The 14,366-nt window shown below is 41.6% G+C and overlaps 1 long non-coding RNA gene across 2 annotated transcripts; it reads left to right on the top strand.

Moving 5' to 3' along the window:
* Positions 1-6,831: 6,831 nt before the first annotated feature.
* Positions 6,832-9,793, top strand: LOC124678836. 2 transcript variants are annotated; one of them, XR_006994659.1, is made up of 4 exons: positions 6,832-6,946; positions 8,214-8,670; positions 8,858-9,117; positions 9,327-9,793. It is a non-coding gene; the product is annotated as an uncharacterized LOC124678836 (long non-coding RNA). The 2 variants fall into 2 exon arrangements; XR_006994658.1 differs by having other exon boundaries at positions 8,214-9,117.
* Positions 9,794-14,366: the final 4,573 nt, after the last annotated feature.

Here is a 14,366-nt window from a genome sequence, read left to right as displayed (position 1 = left end):
TGAGTTATGGACCCTGCTATGTTCTGTTGTACTACTCTGAGGGATGTAATATTTGCGGAATGGTACTTCGTGAATGTTATATCAACGACTGGCATACTACAACATGCAGTGGTATGCAGGGTCACCACACCTATCTCTCTCCACCTCAAGAAGCAAACACTTGTGTGAACTGTGCATTGATTCCTACATACTTGCATATTGCATTTGTTATATTACTCTATGTTGACACTATCCATGAGATATACATGTTATAAGTTGAAAGAAACCGCTGAAACTTAATCTTCCTTTGTGTTGCTTCAATACCTCTACTTTGAATTATTGCTTTACGAGTTAACTCTTATGCAAGACGTATTGATGCCTGTCTTGAAACTGCTATTCATGAAAAGTCATTGCTTTATGATTCAGTTGTTTACTCATGTCATTACCATTGTTTTGATAGCTGCATTCATTACATATGTTTACAATATGATCAAGTTTATGATGGCATGTCACTCAAGAAATTATCTTTGTTTATCGTTTACCTGCTCGGGACGAGCGAGAACTAAGCTTGGGGATGCCGATACGTCTCCGACGTATCGATAATTTCTTATGTTCCATGCCACATTATTGATGATATCTACATGTTTTGTACACATTATATGTCATATTTATGCATTTTCCGGAACTAACCTATTAACAAGACGCCGAAGTGCCAGTTGTTGTTTTCTCCTGTTTTTGGTTCAGAAATCCTAGTAACGAAATATTCTCGGAATTGGACGAAATCAACGCCCAGGTTCCTATTTTCACCGGAAGCATCCAGAACACCCGAGAGCCGCCAGAGGGGGGCCACAGGGCCCCCAGATGATAGGGTGGCGTGGCCCACCCCCTGGCCGCGCGGCCCTATGGTGTCGTCGCCCCTTCGACCTTCTGACGCCGCCTCTTCGCCTATATAAAGGTCCCAGACCTAAAACCTCGATACGGGAAAAGCCACGGTACGAGAAACCTTCCAGAGCCGCCGCCATCGCGAAGCCAAGATCTGGGGGACAGGAGTCTCTGTTCCGGCACGCCGTCGGGACGGGGAAGTGCCCCCGGAAGGCTTCTCCATCAACACCACCGCCATCTTCATCAACGCTGCTGTCTCCCATGAGGAGGCAGTAGTTCTCCATCGAGGCTCGGGGCTGTACCGATAGCTATGTGGTTAATCTCTCTCCTATGTACTTCAATACAATAATCTCATGAGCTGCCTTACATGATTGAGATTCATATGATGATGCTTGTAATCTAGATGTCATTATGCTAGTCAAGTGGATTTTACTTATGTGATCTCCGGAGACTCCTTGTCCCACGTGTGTAAAGGTGACAAGTGTGTGCACCGTGTGGGTCTCTTAGGCTATATTTCACAGAATACTTATTCACCGTTATGAATGGCATAGTGAAGTGCTTATTTATATCTCTTTATGATTGCAATGTGTTTTGTATCACAATTTATCCGTGTGCTACTCTAGTGATGTTATTAAAGTAGTTTATTCCTCCCGCACGGTGTAATGGTGACGAGTGTGTGCATCCGTGTTAGTACTTGGCGTAGGCTATGATTATGATCTCTTGTAGATTATGAAGTTAACTATTGCTATGATGGTATTGATGTGATCTATTCCTCCTACATAGTGTGAAGGTGACAAGTGTGCATGCTATGTTAGTACTTGGTTTAGTTGTGTTGATCTTTCATGCACTCTAAGGTTATTTAAATATGACCATTGAATATTGTGGAGCTTGTTAACTCCGGCATTGAGGGTTCGTGTAATCCTACGCAATTAGTGGTGTTCATCATCCAACAAGAGAGTGTAGAGTATGCATTTATCTATTATGTTATGTGATCAAAGTTGAGAGTGTCCACTAGTGAAAGTATGATCCCTAGGCCTTGTTCCTAAATACTGCTATCGCTGCTTGTTTACTGTTTTACTGCATTTATACTGCCTGCAATATTACTACCATCAACTGCACGCCAGCAAGCACTTTTCTGGCGCCGTACTACTCGCTCATATTCATTCATACCACCTGTATTTCACTATCTCTTCGCCGAACTAGTGCACCTATTAGGTGTGTTGGGGACACAAGAGACTTCTTGCTTTGTGGTTGCAGGGTTGCATGAGAGGGATATCTTTGACCTCTTCCTCCCCGAGTTCGATAAACCTTGGGTGATCCACTTAAGGGAAACTTGCTGCTCGTTCTACAAACCTCTCGCTCTTGGAGGCCCAACACTGTCTACAAGAATAGAAGCACCCGTAGACATCGGGTGTGTTGGGGACACAAGAGACTTCTTGTATCGTGATTGCGGGGTTGCTTGAGAGGGATATCTTTGACCTCTTCCTCCCTGAGTTCGATAAACCTTGGGTGATCCACTTAAGGGAAACTTGCTGCTGTTCTACAAACCTCTGCTCTTGGAGGCCCAACACTGTCTACAAGAATAGAAGCACCCGTAGACATCAAGCACCACTACAAAACATGACTAACTACAAATTTTGCTGGATGTAACACTACAGAAAAATCTCACTCCAAGAGCATCTACGGTAAATGATGAGGGACTAACTACAGAAAAATCTCCCTCCAAGGCTTGTTGCTCTGTAAACATGTTTTATGTTTTTAAAATTCGTCCAACTTAAATTACCCCTATTTTCAAACATAATCCTTTTGCTCATGGGCCTTCGCTGGTTCGTTCTGGCGTTGCGCGGGCCGTGGGTCATGTGTGCCACACCTTTTCCTAGAGGGCATGTAGGAATACGAGTGGTAAAAACAAACGAAATTAACGAAAGAAACCGATCCGAGTTAAGGGGCTTTTTCACAAATGCAAGTGTTGTAGGGATAGATGCCACATAGCATCAACACCAAGATACACTAAGACGGTGCAACAATGTGAAGAACACTACAACATATTGGTTGTCTATTGGATTTGTTCGGTTTCACTCATGTGGAGGACCGACGGTTGCAGGATTTTTTTTATTGAGAAACAAGGGTTTCAGATTGGTGCGGTTCACGTGGTCCTTTGGCTGTGGGATTAAGGTTTAGGCCATGATGCTGAGGAGCATGTGAAGCTGTTCCCGCAAGAATGGTCAGGAGAAACGGGACAAATCTGACCTCGCGGCCATCTCATCTCATCATGTTCATCATGAATAGAGGAAACTGAAGACCATGCTGACACAAATGAGGAAGTGTCATCAATCATGCTATACTTGGCTCGAAAGCTTTAGTTTTCGTTTTTCCCGGTGCAATGCACGGGCATTTTTACTAGTATCTATAAAGTTCATCCCCACTAACAAGCATTTAATGTTTGCAAGCTCAAATTTCATTAAGCCACGTCACCCTAATTATCCTGTCCATCCGATTTGAAACTTCCGGTTCCAGTTCTTCCGTCGCTAACAGGAAAACGAGTCGAACGTTCGCTGGCTCGCTCCACCGGGCCGGCCCAGCTCTGCCTTTCCGTTCCACCTTTGCTTCTTCTGTACGACGGTCTAGCACACATCTACCCGGCTCACTCCCAATCCTTCGTCTCAGACTGCAGCGGAAGTAAAAAAAGCCTCGGTCTGCTCACGGCCAGCGCCTCCGCACGAATCCCCGCCGCCGCCTCCCCATCTCCCAGACGATGTCTCTCACCAGAAACTGCTGGATGCCTCCCAATCTTCCAGATACCTGCCGGTTTCGATCCATCCGCAAGTGCATGGCAACGCCCGCTGTCCCGGCGTCTCTGACGGTTCGTTATATTGATTTCAATGCACCAAGATTGTGTATTTTAGCCCCTCCATTCCAGCTTCTTCAAACCTTGCCAGTTGCCCTCTGGATCAATTTGATCGCTTTGTTCATCCCTGCGTGTCTGCTGGTGTTTCTAACTGTGGCTTCACTCGATTCCAACGATCCATCAAACTCCCCGCACATCCTTTCGAATCATCTCTTCGGCACTGTACTGCTTAATCATCCTCCGAAATAATATCGTGCCAACGGATTCAGAGGTGATTGTCCCTTCATTTTCCCCTGCAGTTCATTGCTACTGTATTGTTTTCAACAATGATTTTTTCCTACTGTTAGTGTTGCCTCAAGTAAAAGTACCGGCTCCTTTTCCCTATACACACTGAAATCACGTTAACGGTTTTTCTTATTTCCATGCATGTACAGTTTCTTAAGTTCTTGCCGATAGAAATGATACTTTTAATTTTATAAATCATTATTCTGCTTCAGTTACATTTTAGCAAGTAAAGACCTTCTGTACAGTAGGTACTCACATCAAAGCAACTGTTTTTCTACCGTAGAACAAGCATTGATCCTACTATATATGTTCGGCCGTATTTTGAATTGTCCATCTAATAGATCTTATTTGTGGAGTTTAGTTTAAAAGTTCAAATATAATGTGTTAACTAACAAGTGCACATACATGTTCTGAAGAATAAAACCCTAACAACATTTCTTCAGTCCATCTTCCCTTTTATTTCATTGTCTTCTGTATGAATTATTTACAGCTCTATTTGTACCGACATCTATGAATTTGCTGCCTATTTGATGCAATGCTATATGTAGTATCTTACCTGAACTTCTCTTCTGATTTCAGCTCTATTTGTACTACCATATATGAATTTGCTGCCTATTTGATGCAATGCTATATGTAGTATCTTACCTGAACTTCTCTTCTGATTTCAGCTCTATTTGTACCGCCATATATGAATTTGCTGCCTATTTGATGCAAAGCTATATGTAGTATCTTACAAGAACTTATCTTCTGATTTCAGTTAGAGAACAACGCTTGCTTTGGACTGCTATTTCTATCTGTCTTGCATGACCTTCTCTTCCAGCCATTTCAGTTAGAGGACACCAATTGCTTCTTCGGTTACATTCGATTATTCTACCAAGCCTACTACATAAGGTATGTGCCTCAAACGTCAATCTGCTAACCATTTTTTTTCTACTTTACATTGCCATATTTTGTTGTATTTCAACAATTTTCATGCTCACCTACAAGTTCGATGCCCTATAGCCCTTTTTCCAATACTCTGTTTACAAATTATATCAGCATGGATACAGGGGGAAAGTTCTGCAAGTTTTACGCCCCAGCGTGGAGTCCCTCGTGGACGAAGTGGTCGTCGCCGCCGCCAAACATCACATGTTACATTACCTCACAGAGACCCATCTATTACAGCTGAGTCTCGACGTAGACGTAGACTAGCAAATACGCTTGCAGGTTAGTGTATAAAACTCTCTACACTGTATCCCAGATCTATATCCTTTTTTCCGTTGAGGTTGATGAAATGCCATCTTCGACACGCCAACATTCAGGACATTCTCCGGTTCGTCAGTCAAACATAGCTTCATCTTCATCTGCCTCACCTAATATAATCGCACCGGACCCATTAATCAAACAAAATATAGTTGGACAGGCCTCTGGATCTTATATTTCTACACCAAGTCGAACCGAACACCATGAAAGTAAGATTTACATTTATTTTTTCCTAATATGCTACTATCAGACAAGACATCTCCATACTACCTTAATGCAATATTACACTCCTTCTAGGAACAATATTTACACCACTCAATCTTGGAGGCCCCCAACATAATTGTTCACATTGTGGTGCTTTCTTTTGGTACGACGAGTGTGTTCGTAGAGAGAGGAATACAACAAATCCAACATATAATTTGTGCTGCAAAGGAGGCCGCATACTACTCCCACGTTATGACACACCACCACAACCGCTTCTAGGTCTGCTAACTTCACAACATAAAGTCACTTCAGATCACTTCTTCTTTCATTATATACGACAATACAATGCCATGTTTGCTATGACTTCTATGGGAGCTAAGGTTATTGAATCTGTAAACGATGGTCATGGTCCATATGTTTTCAAGGTTAGTGGTCAGAGTTGCCACCGTATTGGTTCTATGCGTCCAGCCCAGGGCCAGCGGCCAGAATATGTTCAGCTTTACATATATGATACAGCCAATGAGGTGTCGCACAGGATGAACACTGTTTCTTCTCCCAATGGCTCTTTTCAACCAAATGAAGACATTGTTAAGGCCCTCATACAAATACTTAACACTGATAACTCCATTGTCAAACTCTTTAGAACTGCAAGTGAAAGATTAAATGGAGATACATCTGACCACTACCAGCGGTTGATTCCGGTCATAGTGGCGTGAATAACAGCGGTGGAGATTTGTTAGTGGGACCGGATTCTTCAGTTTTGTCTCACGTTTCGTGATGGATTTGGTCGCTGCCGCCGCTTTGACCTTCCTATCTTGCCTTTTTTACTCTCCTCAATTAATTCTCTACACTAGACGTGTCACGTTGGCTTCGGAAACTCCATCGAGTCTCACGCCTCCTCTCTTCAATCGATCTCTGCACTAGGCAAGCTCTACCAAATCTCTTCCTGCTCTGATCCGTATCCTGCCCGTATTCTCCCAATCTCCCTCCCCATGAACCCTCCTGTGGCTGAGATTCTCCATGGCTGGCGGCCCGGCAGCGTCAGGTACGACTTCGTGGCCATTACCAAGACGCTCCCGCCGTTCTATGCTCCAGCCTCCCCGCCGTAGACCTCGGCATGGAAGGTGGCCCTCACCCTGGCCGTCTGGTTCGTTGGGTGGGCGCACGATCGCCGACTACCTCAGACTCTTCCTCGCACAAGCTTTCCCCTCCGCAAGCTCCCGCCGCCGAGCCCCTCCGTGGCCAGTTGATGTGGCGTGGGTCGGATTCTGCTCCAGCGGTGCGGCCATCGCCGATGCGCTCCACCTTCCCCGGTGCAGCGCTGGCCCTCGCGGACTGTTCCCCTATGTGGGTGTTGGACGATTAGTAGTGCCGCCTGCTCTGTATATTGGAGTGTCGCGCCGCCCGGACGACGAGCTCGATACCTACATGTTCTTCTTCACCCATGCCAACTGGCGTGGGTATGTGTGGAAGGCAAACGCCTGGGCCATGGCGGTGCTGTACTTGGTAAGATTTTTTTCTTTGCTCATGCTTTACCGATCCCTATTTTTTTCTTTCCTGATGCTTTATCGATCTGAGGCGATGTAGGACAGGAATAGAGAGGACTGTGGTCTTCCGGTCTAGGGTCTAGGCAGCATGGTTGCATCCAACAAAATGGATTATTTGTCGTTCTACTAATACGATAGTGTAAAAGCAAAATCGTTCGGTTCATCTTAGTTAGTACTAATCATCCATTTGTGTACTCTACATTGACGTTGGAAATTGAAATATTTCTCTCTTCATTGTGGAAGCACTCAGGATGAGATGAGCCTGTGAATCTGTGATCCTGGACAGGTACAATGTCATTTTTGATACGTGGAGCTGGTATTTAGGACGCTCAATTTTGTACTGGACTTTGCACCTCAGATTTATTGTATTGTGATGTTGATTTTGAGGTCTTGGCAAGCAAGATGTATGAAGATTATGTCATTATCTTCTCAATAGACTAGAATCATCGCTGCTGCTGATTGTTTGAGAACACAAAGCTGCTGGCTGGTTTTGACTATGATTTCCGAATCTAGACAAAGAGAGGCAGGAGGTGTGTTCTAATATCAAGAATTATTTAGACGACGTATCTCTGGTTGCATAAAATGAATTTCTGTGTCGTAGCTCAAATCAGATGGTTGCCTTGAGCTAAAAGATCTAGAATTTGTGCAGACATAATGAGATCAATTTTTCTGGAACTTTCAAAATGGTAGCTACTGTCTACATAAACTACACCATTAAGAAATTTCCATGACTTTGAGCTAGCATGAATGGCCTTCTATAGTGATTTTTTCTAATATGGGGGATGTATCACCTGATAAGTGAGAACAAAATTTTGAGTTCTTCTAGATTATATGGGAGCTTGAGGGGGACTACACACACATTTCATGGTTTTGGCTTCAGTTATCTCCTTCTATATTTTTGGGGTTTCCTTTGCTTGGGTAGTGGAACAGTTCTTTGAATAACACAAAGAAATCCAAGCCCTATGGGTGCTAATTCATTGTTCAATTTTCAGGTTGTCTCGCTGTGAACACCAATTGTTGCAAAAAAAAAAAAAAACACAATTTTTTTTTGCCTCCAACTTGCTGTGATCTATTCAATGGCACCACTCCTAAGTTGAGAATATAGAGAGCACATTGTCTCTTTATCTGATCAGATCAGTCAACTAAAGAATTCTTTTTTTCCAGAAAACTTCATAGTTTGTTTCCTTCTTAGGAATAACTATTGTTTGCTCTTGACACTATTACAGGGGGAGAAACCATTGAAGATTGGGACGAAGGTAAAATACGATATTTTTCTCTCACTCAGAAGTGTGTACACATGTAATAATCTTCTGTACATCCTTTAGGATAAATTGGAGGTAGGTAAAAGCTTTATATGAACACTTTAGTAATGGTCTGATATATACTCTGTAAGTGGTTGAGTACACTGTTTGTACATCCCATCAGCCATGACACCCACATGAACCCCGTGTGCCAAACCAATCTATACCACCGCCAACCAATCTGTACCACCTCCGTGTAATTCGTATGGTGTGCAATCCTTCACAAATAGTCAAAGCCGGTATACATGTGAAGAACAGTGGTGACTAACATCTGGTGACCTCAGTCCAGATGATCAACATACGTGGTTTCCAGGTGGCAGATAATTATCTTGCTCAGATGAATCATTATTCCAGAAGCAATTGGCTCAAATTAAATCATAAGGTAGTGTTGTGGTAAGTAGCTGTTCTAAAAAATCTAAAAAATATATCAATGTCAACTAAGAATACCATTGAAAGATATTATTTATGACTCTTTTTTACATTTTACTCATTTGTTGTGTTCACCCCTTCGGTACATTTCTAGAACTGATTCTGTAGCAGCTTTAACTACTTACTATGCATTGATGCAGGTCAGAGGAAGAGGGAGCTTGAGCATTTATTTTGTGTTCTTTTGCTGCTAGAAGGTTGCCTGAACGATGGATGGCCCATACATTTGCAATGACACCTGTCATTGAAAATTTGAACTGCTAACCGTAACTTCTTCATGTAGGATAGCATTTATGTCACATCTTTCCGATGTCTTGAAGGTTGTAATCTCACCATCCCGGTTAAACTGTTCAAATTTTTCCCAGTGGTGCCATATTTTGCATAGCAACCAACATTGTTGAAGGTAAGTCCGTCTTTTGCTCCGGTTTTCCAATATTCGATTTCTGCTGCAGTCTGCAAATCTGAAAGTGTGCATAGAATTTCTTTATGATCCATGATAGTTGTTCTGAGGCCGGACTTGCAATAGATGCCTACATATTGTTAGTTTAATTTTTTTCAGCGTATATTAGCAGCTGTGTAGATCAGAACCAATTTATTCCCATTGTAATGCAGGCCCATCCATTGCAATTCAGAGTCTACACTGCCCGAGTGCCTATCCATTGCAAGCCTACACAATTAGAGCGCAAAGAATATCGACAAAATAGTTATTACCTGCATGGATGATGTCAGCTCTGCATCTGAAAATAACAGGAGGAAGGCCAATGCATTAGCTTCCGCATCAGCCAAGAAACAAGTCAAGAAAGCGCTCTTCCCACAGAAATAAGGATCATGCCACTTGCCGGTAAAGCATGAACTTCAAACCGTGGTTAGCCCTGGACAGTGCTATTATCAGCAGTGTGCTAATATAATTTTACCTTCTTTTATGTTCTCTCACGGCGACAGAGGTTCAGGTTTGTAAACGGTTCAGACGAACATGAAAACCGCTAGCAAGGAGAGAAGATAGGACCAGTGAAAAATTTGTCGGTTAGGACCAATAATTTTAATATTATGGAACTACCAGCTACCTTAATTAGACTGCTTGTGCCTCTAATGTACTGTAATATTTGGTACTCCCTCCTTCACAGTTTATTAGGCGCGCGCGTACCCCTAGGTCATCAATTTAACCTATATAATTTAAATTATATAATACAAAAATTATATCATTAGAAAATAGAACATCTAAACTTTCTAATGATATAATTTCTATAACATATAATTAATGCTAACTTGATCAAATTTACAACCTAGGGGTACGCGCGTGCCTTATAAACTGTGAGAGAGGGAGTACCTTCTACCCAGCGGTGCATTATCTTTGCATTGATATATTTGCATGCTTCTGCTTGGCTATCTACTGTCGTCTAATTACACTAACTGCTTAGGAAAACGGTACGTTGCAATGTTCTCATCTTCCGCGCCTATGGTCGACGCTTGGCTATCTACTGTCGTCTAATTACACTAACTGCTTAGGAAAACGGTACGTTGCAATGTTCTCATCTTCCGCGCCTATGGTCGACACATTGAATCACATGGCTTTGTATGCCACCATCCACCTCTTTATATTCATCCAGTATTTTTTATCTTCTACTGATAATGTACAAGCCCAACTCAACCATCCCACTTAAACAACCTTTAATGTTGAGATGTTACTTCACGGGCGCGGCGTGCCGCTGCGCCAATGCCTCCTAGTATAGATCAGCACCCTACAACTCCTTGACTAACTCTGTTTCAAGAGGCATCACTTCTGGATCTTCAACCGGCCAACGTATTATCTTACCGTCTTCATTTACTGGTGGCCCTCTCTATCTATATCAAAACTATCAAGACTGTATTGCGATTTGTAGAAAATATGGATGCCCAGATTTGTTCATCACCTTTACATCGAATCCAGCTTGGCCTGAAATTACAGAGGCTTTAGCATCCTTTCCTGGACAACATCCTTCAGACAGGCCCGATATTGTAGACAGAGTTTTCAAAATGAAGCTGAATCATTTAATGGATGATATTAAGAAAAGAGAATTTTTTGGCCCCATCAATGCAGGTACTATTTCAACAATCCTCTTTAAACGTTATTTAATTTTCCACGATCTTTCTTACATCTAATAAGAATATTAAACTCCTTTTATAGTTGTGTACACAGTCGAATTTCAAAAACGTGGCCTCCCACATGTTCATATCATTGTATGGTTGGCCAAAGAGTAGCCCCTAGATGCAGAAAAGATAGATTTGTATATCTCTGCTCAATTGCCAGATCCTGCGACAGATCCAGTGGGATATGAAGCTGTCTCTTCGTTTATGATTCATGGACCTTGTGGCCCTCTGGGACCCAAATCACCCTGTATGTGTGAAGGAAAATGTTCCAAATTCTACCCTAAGAAATTTTGCGAACAAACTGTTGTAACAGAAAATGGGTTTGCTCAGTATGCTCGACCAAAAAATGGAATAGTTGCACACAAAAATGGAATTAACATTGACAATGGATTTGTTGTCCCTCATAATGTAGACTTGCTGGTTAAATATCAGGCACATATAAATGTAGAAAGGGTTAATCATGATGGTATGCATAAATATCTTTTCAAGTATGTCACAAAAGGATTTGATTGTGCAAGAGTTGGATTTTACAAAAGTTCCTCATCCTCAGAAACAGCCGGTGAAACTGTCAATGAAATAAATAATTATCTTGAATGCCGTTGTGTTACCCCACATGATGCATCTTGGCGCTTGCTTCAGTTCAACATTCACCATACTCTCCCATCAGTTGAAAGCCTTCCCGTGCATCTAATTGCCCTGATGTTGACAACCCAATTAGGTACGGATTTTAACACACCAAGATTACTCGGTTCTGATTTTTTTTCAAATTATAGTATCTTCCCTTATGTCAACAGCTCAAAGACAAAGAGACAACTAATTTGTCATAAGGACGCTGATGTCAATAATCAAAGGTATATACCATCTACTTTATCTATTATTGCACCATAATTGTCCATGTTTAACTTTTTAATTGTTCCATCCTCATCACACGCAGCAGACCCCTATTAGATATTGACGACAACGTCAACAAACGACAAAAAAACAAGGTGTTTATACTTCGACACCAATCATAACTTCCATTATTGCAAAAAAAAAACTAACTTACGCACCTCATACAGCTTTGAAGATCCATCCTCTTAAATGGATTTCTCACCAACCTAAAATAAATTTAAAGGTAAATCACCGCATCATAGCTAATTGCGGTATATCTAATTTACTACAGAACATATGAATTCTAACTTTCAAGTATTACATATTTATTGATACTGCAGATTTCTAGGCTGTTTTCGGATGAATAAAGGTCACCATGATGCAAGCGAGTGCGTATCGGTTGCTACAGACCACGAGACGTGATGAATAAATATCTCAAATTTTAGTTGTGAACATGTTTGTTTCAGATGTAAGGAATGTTTTCGTACTATGTTTCCCCTGTGCTATTCACGATGCACAAAACCTATATTGTTCTAAAATATTCTGCCTCTTTTGTCAAATATTTTACATTCTCCTACATGTGAGAAGATCAAATTTTAGTTGTGAACATGTTTGTTTCAGATGTGAGGGATGTTTTCGTAATATGTTTTTCTTGTGCTATTGATGATGCACACACCCTATATTGCCTAAATTATCGTTGGTTAACTCCAACCATGTGTTCATTATCTTTTTATGTACCAAACAACAGAAGAAGGCTTCATATCTTTGAATTCAAAGGGTGACTTTCCTCCTATTTCTTCAAATATTGTACCTGCAGTGGCGTGCAGCCAAAAGCAAATAAATTTAATTACACTACACAATCACATCCTATTTATGCTTTCTTTAAATATACAAGGAAAACAGCTCTAATACCCGCCGCAACGCGCGGGAACATCACACTGCCTTTCACATTCGGCAACCCAGAAAACTATAGCATTGATGACGTCACCTTTGATCCTGGGGCGACCCACATTGGAAAAGTTAATGACGGTATCCATCTATGCATACAAGGCCCTGAAGGTCCCTACAAGATGGGGGATGAACAGGATTATGCTTGACTACGAGGATGACATATCATTTCTAAATCAGAAGCATGGGGATGATATTTCCGTAGGAGCCAAAACCTAGGCCGAACCCATCTCGTATCAACAAAGTTTGACTCCTTATTCCTTGGTTGATTACTTATTTCTATATTTTACTTTTTCTAGCAATGTGTTCTGTTCCAGTTGATTAAGCTAGCATTTCCGCACTTGCTCATGTCGATTGAATTGGCTATCTCGTCAAACTACACTTGCTCATTTCTGCATTTTTTTTGCATCAAGAGGCTGTGAGGAAATGAGAAGACCCCATTATCATAAATTCATATTGACAATCAGGTACAACATTGGTTTAACTGCATAGAAAAAATAGGAATTACTATGATGGTGACAATGCAGATGCCAATTGAAGCACTGGTGTTGGTTTAGTAAAAAAATTACATGGAATGCAACACAATCACTTGGTTCAGATCCTAGAGTTAATATCCTAGAGTGCGTAGACAATGAGTTAATCTGATGTTGGTCTCTTTTTTGTATTAAATTGTTATACAGATCTAATCATGCCCAAGAAGGCAGTTGGAAGATGAGAAACGATTCCAATGTCCATTTCAGCCTTTGGGGAATTTTGAGGTTGACACTTGATAGGTTCTCTGCACTTTATGTTGTTGCACTTAGTGTTGCCATTTACGATAACAAATTACTTTTTTTTTAATTTGGCATAAAAAATGCTCGTCGGTTTGTGTGATATTTGATTGATTTCCTTGGTTATTAAATTAGTGCTAATATGAATTAAAAGGTACAAGGAAGGTGACTGTGTGCAGGTGTTCCATTGTTGCGGTGCAACACCATAGCTGAGCTTGGCCTGTGTGCCAGCGTGTTGCGGGGCTGACACGGCGGACACCACCACGACAGAATTGTTGTTGGACCGCGCCTGCATGGTGCTCCCAGATGGCCAGGAGCACGCATCAGAAGTATGTGCTTAATATTCAGTTTTTTTCATTGTCCGTCACATGATGTCATGCAACCGGTCAAGTTAAATCATATGGTATTTTTTTACCTTTCTATAATCTAATCTATTCAAACCCATTTAACGAATGCTTGTTTAGAATAACGAGTTAACTTTGTGCATTGATAATCCATGCTTTCCACTACCATACAATTCTTGTCATTCATAATATCTCTTTGTTGTCAATGGTTGCTATTGTCGGACATCCATGAATGAAATGCTAACATGTTCGTACAAAAACAAAAAAAAAATCCGTTCAATACTTAACTTTCTAGCAAATAATCTCCATTGGATGTAGCAATGTTTCCAGCTAATGAGGAGCCCTGACATTACGCAGCTGACGGAATCAACAAGGGTGCAGCATTCGCCTTCTACAGCAACTTCTCCCATGGCAGACACTTTGTCGTCCTTGCGCTATCCTTCTCTGCGGCCCTCTCGCCCCTTGGTTGCACTGATAGGAACTCAACAGGGATTTTGGGTCAACGTGATATGCTATTTTGTGTTGAGTAGATGGAAGCTACGATGGAGGCTCGTACAAAATTGCTTTGAGGTGCAAGGTAATCTTGGATGCTC

Source organism: Lolium rigidum, chromosome 7 (assembly GCF_022539505.1).
Source record: "Lolium rigidum isolate FL_2022 chromosome 7, APGP_CSIRO_Lrig_0.1, whole genome shotgun sequence".
Lineage (NCBI taxonomy): Eukaryota > Viridiplantae > Streptophyta > Magnoliopsida > Poales > Poaceae > Lolium > Lolium rigidum.
The sequence above is the reverse complement of the archived record's forward strand: the minus strand, read 5'-3'. Positions and strand labels throughout refer to the sequence as shown.